Consider the following 13,474-nt stretch of genomic DNA (forward strand, 5'->3'; position numbering starts at 1 on the left):
TTTTTTGCATAAAAAATTCATTTCGCTCATACATCTTCGTTAAGGGCACCGCTGATGATATTTGGTTTCACGGTTGTTCGCATCACATCATTTTGCGTTTGCAATTTATTCAGCTGTATCAGTATGAGTGCAGCATTCAAATTCAAATTTTCAAACGAGAACAAGTGAATTCAGTACACTAGTATCGAGAGAGAGAGAGAGAGAGAGAGAGAGACGCTTCACTCACATAACAGAAGAGGGTAAAAAATGATTCCGTTATGACTTGTTATTGAATATTTTATTGCTTGTATTGGATGCTGGAAAAACGCTCAAGTCACAAAAATCTGTTCTATTTTGGGGGTTTTATGACTGTATCCTTTCGTGACGAATAATACGAAAATAAAACCGAAAAAAATAGGCCAAGAGTTAACCAATTTGGTGGAATGTAGCTCCGAAGATGCATTGAATATAAAACACATTGTGTATGTATATATGGGTCTATACAGATCCAATTCAAATGGGTGCGACCGATGATGTTTTCGGTGATTTTGTAACGAAAGATTTTTCGCATTTTCGGCTTAATTGGTGCGCATGCGTTGCAACAAAGACCAATTAATATTCCCGTTGACTGGAGAATATGTTCTCCTACGTCAAAAAGTCTCCACAGCTTCTACGCGCCAATATGAGATGTTCGCGTTCCCGTCTACTGCATGACCACTTCATTCATTCAAAGAGTGCATTTGACGGTGATTCAATGCGGGGTAGAATATACTGTATCAACTGGAGGAACCACACGACCAATGGAAAAAATGAATATTCCAATATTCTCCTCTTATTTTCGGGGTATTAACTAACGTAGACGATTGAAATGTCTAAAATTGTACGAGGGAAAAAACGAATGGCTACTAAGCGTTCCGTGTCAGTGGTGAAGCAAACGTCTATGCAGTCAAAACGTGTGCTGTGTTTCGCGTGAAACGATTCATTGAAATCTCAGTTTAACGTTCGTAAATATTCATCGATTGAATATGTGAAAACAAATAGTGCAACATTTTTCTGAGAAATTTGCTTTTCTGGTAAAAATCAAAGTTTGATGAATTGATGAAAAAAATAAATTTCGCGGTGAAATTTCGAATACGATAAAAGTTTTTTTTTGTGCCATTTAAAATATCTTGGATTATTTTGAGCATAACACAAATTTTTGCCGCTTTGGAACGAGAAAGATACAATTCGTGTTGCAAGTGAGTGTGAAAATTTGATGCAAACCAAGTCTTTTGACAGTGAAATTCAATTGGTTATCAAATGCATGTGTACTGAATAAAGAGAATCACGCTCAAAGTGGAAAAAGAATGTGAAGTTCGGAAACGGATATTAAAATGGCTCAATTAATTTAGAAAACAAGTGAAATGGGCGTATAAAAGTGTCAAAATAAACAATTGAACTGAAACAAAAATCACAAAACCAAGCAAAATACGATTTAAAGTTCAACAAAAAGCAATTACGAGAAATCGATGTAAATGGTTTGTGAACATTTTTTCAAATAAATTCCATGACAAATCTGTTTTCCATTTCTTTGTTTTTTTTTTTATTTCAATGTGTTTGCATGTGTATATTATTATAATCATTGCAAATTAGTGAATCGATGCCGATACCGATTTTCGGAACACATATTTCAAATTGAATACGTTGTGTCTTGGTTTTAATTGCAGTTTGTGTGTGTTTTTCATTTGTTCATGATTGGGTTTTGATTGATTTTTGATGTGCATACCCCCAAAAGTATTGATTCCAAGCATCGTTATTTGAACGAATATTCTAGTGGTGTACTGTTGAAAATGAATATGTTTCCAAACCAAACTTTTCCGTCCACAAATCCACATACAGTAAACGGAACCAACAAATAATTCGGATAGGAAACAAGCAATGAAAATCAGAATAAACCAAGCACACACACACGTACAGTACACATCGAGATATACTCGATGAAATAAATGTCTGCTACTGAATAACGATCATTTATTCATCTATTAATTTTTATGGTGGCTACATTTTCGTGAATCATATTTTTTGGTATGCATGCAAAGCGTTGGCATGAATTATAATCACACACAAAATGTTTGTGCGCTTGTAAATTGTGGCATTCATTACATACGAATACATTTCAATAGTAGTTTCCAGAGAAGGAGGGGGATGGTAGCGAGGGAAATTTTTCAAATTATTACAATTTAGCACTAAATGAAACCATTCAATTCGTGTGAATAATGATATGTGCGTGTGGGTTTGTATACATGTGTATACAGTTAAAAGGTGACTGAAAGAACATTAGTTCCAATCCCCAAAAAACAAACGAAAACATTTTTGAAATAGTGTCGAACAACGGGGTTTAATATGAAATTTTTTTTTTTTTTTGAATAAACAAATTTATAGAAGAAAAAAATGTGGGAAATAAACAAATCGAAATTGCATTTAGTGAAACTTCATCACAATTTCATTTTCGAGCAAATAAAACATAAATTAACAAGTCTCGGAATATAAATTCGACAACGTTCCACGTTACATGAACTTATAGGTTAAATTATATGCCCTATTTTTAACAGATGTAATAATAATTATGTATTTTGTAGAGCAAATATTCGTTCAAAATAAATGTTGCATTTTATTCGATCGATACATTGATGACTACATGTTTGAGTTAAATGATTACAACCATATTAATTATTCAATATTTTTTAGCCTATGATCTGGTAGGCTATTATAAAAACATGTTGATTGGAATTTATGCAACCTGAATTTATTTTAATATTTTATATTTTAATTACGATGATTCATATTAAAATGCCGTATTTCACAAATCAGAATAATAAATCAGCTAAAAAATATATATATTTATTGGAGTTGGAGCACAATAAATTAACGATGAAATATGGGTGTGGGAAAAATATGACAGGAATATTGAGTGTGGAATTTGCGTAGTTTTTTACTGTATTTCATTTAATGAATATTAAATTTGTGTCTGTATATTGATGCACCTCATGTTTATCCAATTTAAATATTCATTCAAAGCGACTCAAAATCAGTTGGATTATTTATTTAGTTAAAGAATATATAAATTCAATTAACGATGATATAAAATGATTAATTGTGACAAATACATGGTTCAAAATAATCATTTTTCATACATTTTCTGTATAAAATTGGTTCGATTGCTGTGGTAAAATCAACTAGTTGAATGTATTCCTTTTTGACGGCAACGGCCAATCAATGTCATTCATTTTTGAATTGTTCGACGTTCACGCAATTGTTTGACCAACAAAAAACTTTTCCTGTGACATTATGTGACATTATGTGACATATTGAATCGCTTTAGCACCCAATTGCATATGTGCACTTTGAAATGATTGGTGTGACATGGTGAGAATAAAAAGCCTTTGTCAACATTTTTAAGAATAAAACTGTCCCGAGCAACCGATAGACAGTTGAGGCTATGTTAATGATTTGCCTCTCTATTCTAACGATTTCAAAAAAAAAATCACTTTTATTTCCATTTCAATGTTTTCTCTACTATATTTTGAGGAAAATTATGATTCTAAACGAATCGTATTTATATTTCTTGTATGTTATCAACTTTTTCTCACTTTATGTGTTTGTGATATATGATGATTTTAGATTTATTTGCCAGAATATTCCAACCCGAATTTATTGATTTCAAAGTGAAATCGTGGATGAAAGAAATTCCAAAAATGACATGGATTGCATGTAAATTCGATTTGGGTTGTTTTCTCTCTCTCTTGATTTTTTGCAAATTGATTTTTTGCAAATCATCAAAAATCTCGAACGACACTTTTTCCACTTGTTAAAATGTGTTTATGCTTAAATCCTGTATTGCCAGCATTGGTGTAATAAAACCAAAAATCAACACAAAATTCCGATATTCATTGAAATAGTACAAAAATATGACGGGAGTAAATCATGGATTGCGGTATTTTTTATGCAGCCCACGAAATTAAACCGAAAATACGGTTATTTGGATTACAAACAACACGTCAATCGAGATAGGCATATTGCAATACATTGATGAGAACGATTGATGCTTGTGTTTTACTCCTGTCACATACAACCGCTGATCCGTCCTACTTTAACATGTCGGAATTTCAATCGAAATAAATTCAAATTGAATACAAATATTTGTGATTCAAATATTTTCGTTTGGTTTGTCATTCGTTTGACTTTGATTATTTGATATCTCTCTCTCTCTCCGCCTTTTCCTCATTTCTATTCTTCGCACACCAAAATTGAGCATCGTCTCTATGCATCTAATTGGTGGAATAAATTCAATGGGCCCGTTTGAAATCGTTTCAAATATACAGACTTTTTCAGCTCTTGTTTATCTACGATGTTTATCTATTTGCCCATTGCCTTAAAGGCTGGCGATATACCTTTTTTAACGATGATAATTTTTATTTTCATCCATTCTCGTCCCCGCCATTTTTTTACCTCACAATTATGTTCATTCTTCAGCATAAATTTGTGCGTATTTTTCTTTTTAATTCATCGCTTTTTCTCTAGCTTTTTCTTGGTTGTCAATAGAGAGTGGCTGTAATGATTGTGTCTGGTTTATGAAACGAAGGTATGTAAAGAGAAGAAAATCCATTTTTAACTTGATATAATCCTTGGTATTTGTCTCGACCAAAACCCTTCTTTTTGATCACTTACATCGTCCAAAGTTTTTCCATCGGACCATGTCAAGTGCTTCAATGAGCAAAAAACGAAACTTACAAACAACTCTTGCAATCTAACTGTTTGCCATTTTTATTTATTTAGAGTCATTGTGTACAGTTACTCTTAGTCTACATTTCCTTTTGTACGCCAGATATACTGACTGAGGCAAACAAAAAAAAGCTGCAAGGCAAAGAAAAAAGTCTGATGAGAAAAATAAAGGAATTATTCTATAAATGAACGTAAATTCACATCTATGTGCTACGCATAGAAAAAAAACCATTGGCTAAAATGAATTCGAATTGAAAAAGAATATATTCCCGTCAACTTTTCATAATAGCAAAAGTTTAGTAATTTTGTTTTAGCTTTCGTTCGTACTTTTGTTCGGGGCGCTAGTTTTTGTATCTCCGCATATTGCACAGAAGCCCGTGCCAGTGACTGTGGTTTTTTGTATTAAATTCACGTCCTTTTAGCAGCACATTGCATTGTTTTGCGTTCTATACGTTGTTTTTATCTCTGGCGCTTTGTTTATATATTTTATGTTGCGGCAACGAACAAATAAACGCAGATTTATCTCAGGTTGACTCCATGATTGCAGTTTAATTTTCATTCTCTATGAAAATCAGCAAAAATAGTGTAAAAGTTTCCACTTTTGTACACAACGTACTTGCATTTTCTATCAACCACAATTAGATTTTAGCTACGATAAATATAAATACACCATTTTAAAAGCAACACAAAAAAAATCTACTTCATTTTTGATACTGTCAACGGAAATTGTGGAAATTTAAACATTCCAATCGAGTGAATTTTGAAATGAATAAATATAGATAAATAGGAAACACAATGGCAGCAATGTTTGTAAATGGAAAAAAATTCATGAATTAACAAACCGAAAGTTATTTGAAAAATTCGCCATATGATTTACACCAGAATTTTTTTCATATGTATACTCATGGCTACTATTTCTGCAACCCGTCCGGATTCATGGAAATTATCCAAACAATTTACGAAATATTTTGAGTCGATTTAGCAATATCTGCATGCGATGGAAAGCTCTGGTCGTATATTTTTAGCTTGCGTTTATATATCCACGAATAAATGGTTAATCAATTTGTCTGTGGCGGTAAAAATACATATCATTATTGCATCAAAATACCATCCATTACGATTTTTATGGCGATGGTAAATGTTAAGTTTTTCGCAAAGCAGATGCCAGAGAATAAATTCATATGGATGTTGCTGATTTCCATAAATTTTCATTTCGAATTCATCGCAATTTACATTCTTTGTTGTCAATTTCATACCATTACATTTCATTTTTACATTCCCTCGCTCCCTTCGTCGCCATCCTTTCTTTTCATTCGATTGAAATCATTCATATTATACGCTGAATTGTAATTTAATATACGTATTTCACGTTCAACAAACAAACAAACAAACAAACAAATAGCAACGTAATGGGAAAACCACCACCGTAACCGTATTTTTTTTTTGCTCTGGAAATTTCCTTTTTTCGATTTGGTTTTGATCGTCAGCATTGCTTCAATTTTTATCGCTTTATTATTCATTATGTGCAATTCAATATTTTACGAACGAACCATACGCTTTATTGACGAGAATCGTATTCGTTCATCTGTATTTCAAAAGCGTGTTTTTAGTCCATTTTTCAATCTCGTAGTTTTTTTCCCACATTCAATTTTCCAATCGAACGAAAATGAAAAAAAAAAACAGTCGAATGACGACTAAAATTAAATATTCTTTCATTAGGTTACGATTCTGAATAATAGCATGCGATTGATTCACGGCAATTGCGAATAAATAAATTCACTTATATATCACTTTTATAGATGTTTTATGTTAAATGAATGGAAGTAGTTTTTGCGTTTGTTTGTTGTCGTTGTTTTCCCCTTCCACTCTATGACAGTTTGCGGTAAATCGTGATCGATTGCATAACGATTGAACTGTCGAATGTGCCAGCCCACGGAAATAAATTGACGCTAATTCGAACAAAGCAAGTAACGCTAACAAAGAGATAGAGCCCGCGTAAGAGCGTGAGAGAGAATAAAAATTACGACAGCATTCAAGTCGAATGACCCAGATTTATGCATTTTGCCTAAATGAAAGCGCCAATGTCAATGGAAATAAATCAATCACTATCACATCGTCAAGCGAAACATTATGCAAATTCGAAATGCCGAACAAAAAATAAGTACCCGTAGAGAATAATCCAAGAATTGTGTGGCATTAAATGCGGTTGATTGATGAAAATGGTTTGAAATCTGAAATTGGCAAACCATTTTGCTATTTCCATTTCGAAGCATTTTTTCTCATCAACAATGCAAACGCATGCTTGAATTTCGAATGATAAGCACACTTAATATATGCTGGTAAAATTAGAAATTGATAGAAAAATTAGTGTGAGTCGTCCCTGCTACCTTTCAACCGAGTGCTTTAACTCAGTTTCTCGTTTGTTGGGAATTGAATTATAAGTGTGGAAGAGAGGATGTCATGTTATACATGTGTTATACATGTGTATAAATTCAATGCAGCCCGCAATGATGTACCGAAAAAAAGAGGAAATTCAATTTGTACATGACAGTTAAAGCATACTAACGTTTAAAATGTCACAGGAAGTCGGGTCGTTTAAGAAGCTACGTTTCGCTTGCGCAACTTTTCACAAACAATTCGAGTATTTTTTTTCGAACATTTTTTTAGATGAAATTTCATTTATTATTTGATGCTTTTATTGAGGTTACGAAAGCGCGCCAATATCCGGTTTTTATTTCGAGCAATGGTTTGCGGCAGAGTATTGCTCACCGCTGCTGCCATCCACAGCATATTAAAATATCCTGCTGAGAATGCGTCGTCCGTCGTATGCGAATGTACGTAGCAGTTTTTACATCACAGTTAACAACAATACATGCATTCTTCTCTATACAATCGTTTCAAGGTTTTGAGTCACATAATCGTGAAGAGAACACTGCATGCATTATTGTTCGCGGCTTGTGGTACACGTTTCAAATTGGTATATGTAAATGTTTTTTGCTCACGAAATTTGCTCATAGTACACATAATACTCAACTATACTTAATAAATTTATTCGATATTTATCGAATTTACGCTCGGCTCCGATTCAATTTACGGTTCAGATTTTTTTTTTGTAAATATTCGAAAGATAAATACGAATTTCTGAATCGTGCACACAAGTGAGTGAACGAGCGGAATTATATACACAATGTGTTCAAATTAAATTAAATTGGTTTTGTTTGATTTTACCAAACGAACTTCCAACGTCCACTCATTGACATTAATTGAACTTTTCTGATGTTGCGTCGATTCGTTTTCATTTGCTTTTTAAATCGGTGCATTTTTGTGCAAATTTTCCCAAAATAAATCAATAAACTGCCGGCATCTATTTACTTCCCATTGTATTAATTAATGGCTGAATATTTAATATACATATTTTTCCCAGCAAAAATGAAACTAAAAAAGCGAAAAAAAATGAGTGTTCATAAACGAACATTGTGAATTTGCAAAGTAGAAATCTGGTGGTGACATGTTCGTTAAAAGTCGACGAATAGGAGAAGAACATGCAGAAAATGCTCGGTGCTATTTATATTATGTTTTGCCGCTCAACACAGAGACAACTTAAATTAATTTGCAATGGAAAATGGTAAATTGAAATTTCCTTATTTTATGCTGCTGAAAATTTTATTAATTATTGTCCGAAACACGTAGCAGCGCAGAAAGAGTGTCTCTGTTTTCCGTTGAATGAATTAAATGAAGTTAGCATAGAGAATGGCATCAGAATATTGCGGAAACTGTTATTCCAACGCAAGTAGTACGAGTGTTGTGTCAGCTTTGTAAATAGAGCATGCCGACAACGGCAACAAGGACAAACGGATGATATAAACGGAATACTGTCGCTGTACGAATAGGAAATGTAAAATCGATGGCCCAGTAAACTCAAAATGCAAACACAAACGCTTTGGTTATTTATTGTTTTAGCATCGAATAACCCTTGGAATATTTTTCTTACTCTATCCGCCTCTATTGCCGTTGATTTTTCCGCCTGCTTAGTTTACTTTTTCTCCATCTTTTTCGGTTTGGTTTTGTTGTTTCATTGTTATCTTTTCTATCCGTTCCTTTGCATTCCATCTTCTCTGTCAACGGCGGCTGTTGCCTTTCGCCAATTCCATTTATTCGCAGTGATGCACACTTTATGACAATATATCTCAATACCGATATGGACGAGAAATTCCAACATCTTATCCGATGCTTACATTCATTTACTCAATTTTCAATTGACATCGGCAAACGAGCATGAGTGCCTCGCTCTAGCTGAATATACAAGATTTGTTTGCACAAATCTCAACAAAATCATAGACATAGTCAGGCCATGGGAAGTTGTTTAAGCCAATGATAACAATATAAAGAAGCCATTTGTGTGGGTTTATATTGAACATAATACACCGTATTCAATAAAACCAAGTCTATATAAATTGTTGAATCATTTTTGTCGATGCCATTCTTTGTGTTCATTATTATGGTTACCGTACTTCATAATTCTTGCATCCGCCGAATATGATTTATCGAAATGAAAACTTTTCCCATTTTAATTAATAAATCAAAATTCTATTATTTTATTAGCATTCCAAGTCGGCTTTTCAACAATCATCTGGTCCGATTGCTTGTTTTGAAAACCGTCGTTCTCATGAATGTCCATTATTCATGTCCATGGTCTAGAATTTCTCTATGAAATCGAAAATTTCATGAATTTCAGGACGAACATTTTTTTTTCAATTCAATTTTTTTCTTGTCTTATAAATGAGTGTTCAATGCTATTACAAAATGCACGATGGGAGTCAAACGATGTGACATTCGATTTATTTGAAAATTCCCTTGTATTCGGAACGTTTTTCTTGTATTATTTTTTTTCTTTTCTATTCATTTTATTCCAAATGTTGTTGTACGGTATCGCACGTCTCGAATTGTTTTGAAGCATTAGATTTTCGATTTTCTACCCGAAACACCATTGAAGGCAATACGCTGTCCTTATTTATTGTTTTTATCCGAAAAGAAAATTATATCGAAGGGCGCAACAGAACGGAAAGAGCCCAAAACAGCAACAACACTATTCGGTATGTTAAATCATTTGCGTGAAAGTGATTTCTATAAATATATAGATATATACGTGGGCTCTGGGTGTGAAAGCGGAATTTGTGAGATGATTGCTGATGCTATACAATTTTGGTTCGACTATATCAACATCCGTGCTGAAAATGTTCCTTCGTTCGAGAAATTTGTTGTTACTTCACTACGGTTTGTGGACGATAGCATAGGAAAAACGTGTCGAATGTAGTAACCAAGAAGCCTTTGTCCACTCTACCATTGATCGGCATTATGATAGAATGGGCTCCATTTGCACGGAAGGGAATTCGTTGGGCTACATATAAATGTTGTGCACTCAATCGAAATGTGTTGTTGTTCTTCGGAATGGGGATACAGCTTTTAGACAGAATACTAGCATGATATGTTGGGCACTGGCATAAAAACCATACCATCTAATATTACATTTATTTGCCACATAGCCAAGCGCATTACTTTATGATTTTCACTTTGCCATTCTGGGCCCCTTTACGTCTTTTGACTCACAAATTTATAATTTATGTGCTTGTTTCTCTCTTATGCATATTTTATTATTCGTTTTCTCGGTCGCAATGTCTTTTTTTCTCTCATCTTCATGGTGTATGCGTTTTGGTGAGCTGCTTGCATGGTTTTTTTTTGACTAGATTTGTGTTTAGTATTCTTTCCATTTATCTTGAATGCGCTCCCACATACTTATATGAATATAACTTTTTTAGATCGCTTAGTCATGTGTGTTCTATCGTTAGAAGTAAATCACAAAAGAAAAACAAGAAATAGAGATAGGCAGAGAGAGATAGTGAGAGAAAGAGAGAGAGGGAGAGGAACACTGCATTCACTTCATGCACGTCGATTCATTCAGTCATTATATTTACTGATTCCAAGAGTTCTCTTTCACACTTTTCCAATTCAATAATTTAACTGAGTTATCGACTGAAAATGTAAAATCTATTGCAGACGGACAAATATTCGTTAAATATTTAAATCAATTTTTTTGTTGTACGAATTCTATTTAATATACACTTCAATGCCCCTCGTTTGCTTGATGATAGCAAAATTCCATAGAAATGGAAAATTCCTCAGAAATTCATTCGAAATACGATTCTCGACTCATGAGAATGGAACGTGAAACTGTTTTTAAGGAAAAAAAATGAGAACGATGGGGTGTATGTAAAAAACTTATTAGAAAAAAACTACATTCATTCAATTTGATTCACCGATGAGTTTGAAATTATGCATGATGTGAATCAATATATATTTTGGAGCGAATGATTCGGCTAATATTTTTTTTATTGGCGCTCCACTCAACTCAGACGATGTAGAAAAAAAATGCACATAAAAAATTAGTCTGGAATTGAAAATGTTCAGGATAGTGTGAGAAAGTTGTTAGAAAAGCAACATGACTTCGTTGATTTCAAATTGAATTTTATAATACGTACTATTGTGCTCAGTGTGTTCGTGTCTGGACATTTGGTCTCCGCTGATAATCTCAATTAGCTCAATGGAAATTCATAAAACCTCAACATTTCCATGAATCATTTTAATGGAATACAAAAATGTTAAACCGTTCCACAATTTCCATATCAATTAATTTGTCGATTGCATATTACCGCACATTTATATATATATATATGTGACGCGGTGTTGTGTGTATTTTAAGTGCTGTACTGGTGTGCCTTGTTTCTACATAAATAAATATAATTTCTATCGGATTTTGATCTTCACAAAACTGCATTAATTGTTAACTAGTTGATGTGTGGTTTTCCTGAGTGGATGGGATTCACAGGAACCGCAACATTGGCTGACTTTCATTGCTTTACAGTCGTATTTTATATACACTTAAAAAAAATTGATGTTTGTGTTGATATTATATTGCCATAAAATCATAAAATATCCAATAAAATGTGGAATTATATATGAGCATTGCACGCAACTTTTGATTGATATGCCTTTTTGGGTTATATGTTTGCTTTGAAATTACACATAATTTGTCGATTGTGCAACGGTACTGAGCTTTTATACGGTGGTTGCTCTCAACTAGAAAGTATAGCACACACATACGTATGCATATCGTTTGTGTGTGCATGCGAACTATTAAGTAGCCAATAGCAGCAGCTCTGGTATAATTTATGTTATGAGTTCAGTAAAACCTGACCTAGGTTCAGAGCAAAAAGTATAACGGCAAATTGATTTAAGCTCGAATTATTATACCATAAATGAATTGCCGCGTCAATGTGTGTATTTGATCTTTTGAACACCGTTTACAGCAATAATATCGAATTCTATAATAAATACTTTTATAATTCCCTAATCTGATATAAATCAATGTATGTAAATGAGGTTCATTCAATTCAGTTTGAATAAATTCTATTAATATAAAATAAGTTGATTAAGTTTCCTGGCCCGAGCATTATTCAAAATTGCGAGAATCAATGGTTGTGTAAGCGCTGTAAAGTAATGCAAATGCACGAGATAAAGATGTGAAAATCCAATAATGTTTTACTCGTATAACTAAATTCAGAGTGGGAAATTGAATTTACGCCATTGTTTTAACAATGGAGACATGATAGTGGTCTCGTCATTTTGCCAACCATGTTTTGCCAACCAGCAGCTGCTACGAAATATTGAATGAGTGTATGCATTATCATTGGTACACTGGTGCCCGATAATCCAAATGGCACAACAATATTTTCTACCATCAACTTGTTTCGACTACAAATGTTAGTTCAAAATCTGCCATTGGCTTATATACTACTTTTGATGCATATTCTGCCATCCAGAGAGTAAAGCGAGCCAGAAGAGACAGAAAGCGAGTAAAATAGATCGGACAACTTAATTAGTACGTTACAAGTTTAGTGGCAATGATATAATCATTATTATTATCTGCTCGTAAACGTTTGCTGTTTCAACCACAAGAATAACCATGCCATGTATCGCAAAACCATAGTACAAATTACCAACTATCTACTTCCTTGCTAATATGGTTCAAACCAATTCGCCGAAAATACATGCTAACCAATCGTCCAAATTGTGATTAGCACGAGGAAAAAAACTCATCGAAATATCGTATCAATTAAATGACATCGCACATTGTACGGAGTCTATTTAATATTAAGAATTGATACATATTCCCATGCCATTGCTTTCATCTAATCATATCTTCGATTAACGGTGGAAAAAAAAGTTCCAACTTCACGACGAGTTAATGGACGCAAAACGTTGCAAAAAAAAGAAACATGACCGGAATTGCCAAGGTAAAATGCGATAAAGCATTTACTTAAGCTATTTATTTGTTTACGCTTTTTTTCCTCTTTCGGTAATGGTTGTGCTGGTACGTGATTCAAACCATAAAAAGGACAAATGCCATCGTTGTAAATAATAACATTTTGCGTGCAATTTTAATGTCACCATCGGTAAGACGTAATTCATTTTGCAAAAAAGGAGCGAAAAGACTTCTATCGCACATGCAAATGGAAATATATTTTACAAACGATACCAACGGCAATGGATTCAAATGAAAAGAACAAAAAAAATTATGTCGAATAAATTAGAACGCATTATAAATATGCGAACGAATATAAATTCATATTCACACACACACACACACACACACACACACACACACACACACACACAC

At 33.4% G+C, this 13,474-nt stretch overlaps 1 protein-coding gene across 2 annotated transcripts in view; it reads left to right on the plus strand.

Moving 5' to 3' along the window:
* The first annotated feature begins 914 nt into the window (after positions 1 to 914).
* The window catches only part of LOC116339646 (synaptogenesis protein syg-2), a 43,983-nt gene continuing 31,423 nt past the window's right edge, over positions 915 to 13,474 (plus strand). The window contains exon 1 of one of the 2 annotated variants that reach the window (XM_031765657.1): positions 915 to 1,496. The gene's annotated coding sequence lies outside the window, so the exon portion shown is untranslated. The remainder of the gene's footprint in view (positions 1,497 to 13,474) is intronic. The other variant, XM_031765658.1, reaches the window with a different exon arrangement.

This window comes from Contarinia nasturtii, unplaced genomic scaffold (genome assembly GCF_009176525.2).
Source record: "Contarinia nasturtii isolate CC-2019 unplaced genomic scaffold, AAFC_CNas_1.1 Cnas_scaffold_533, whole genome shotgun sequence".
Lineage (NCBI taxonomy): Eukaryota > Metazoa > Arthropoda > Insecta > Diptera > Cecidomyiidae > Contarinia > Contarinia nasturtii.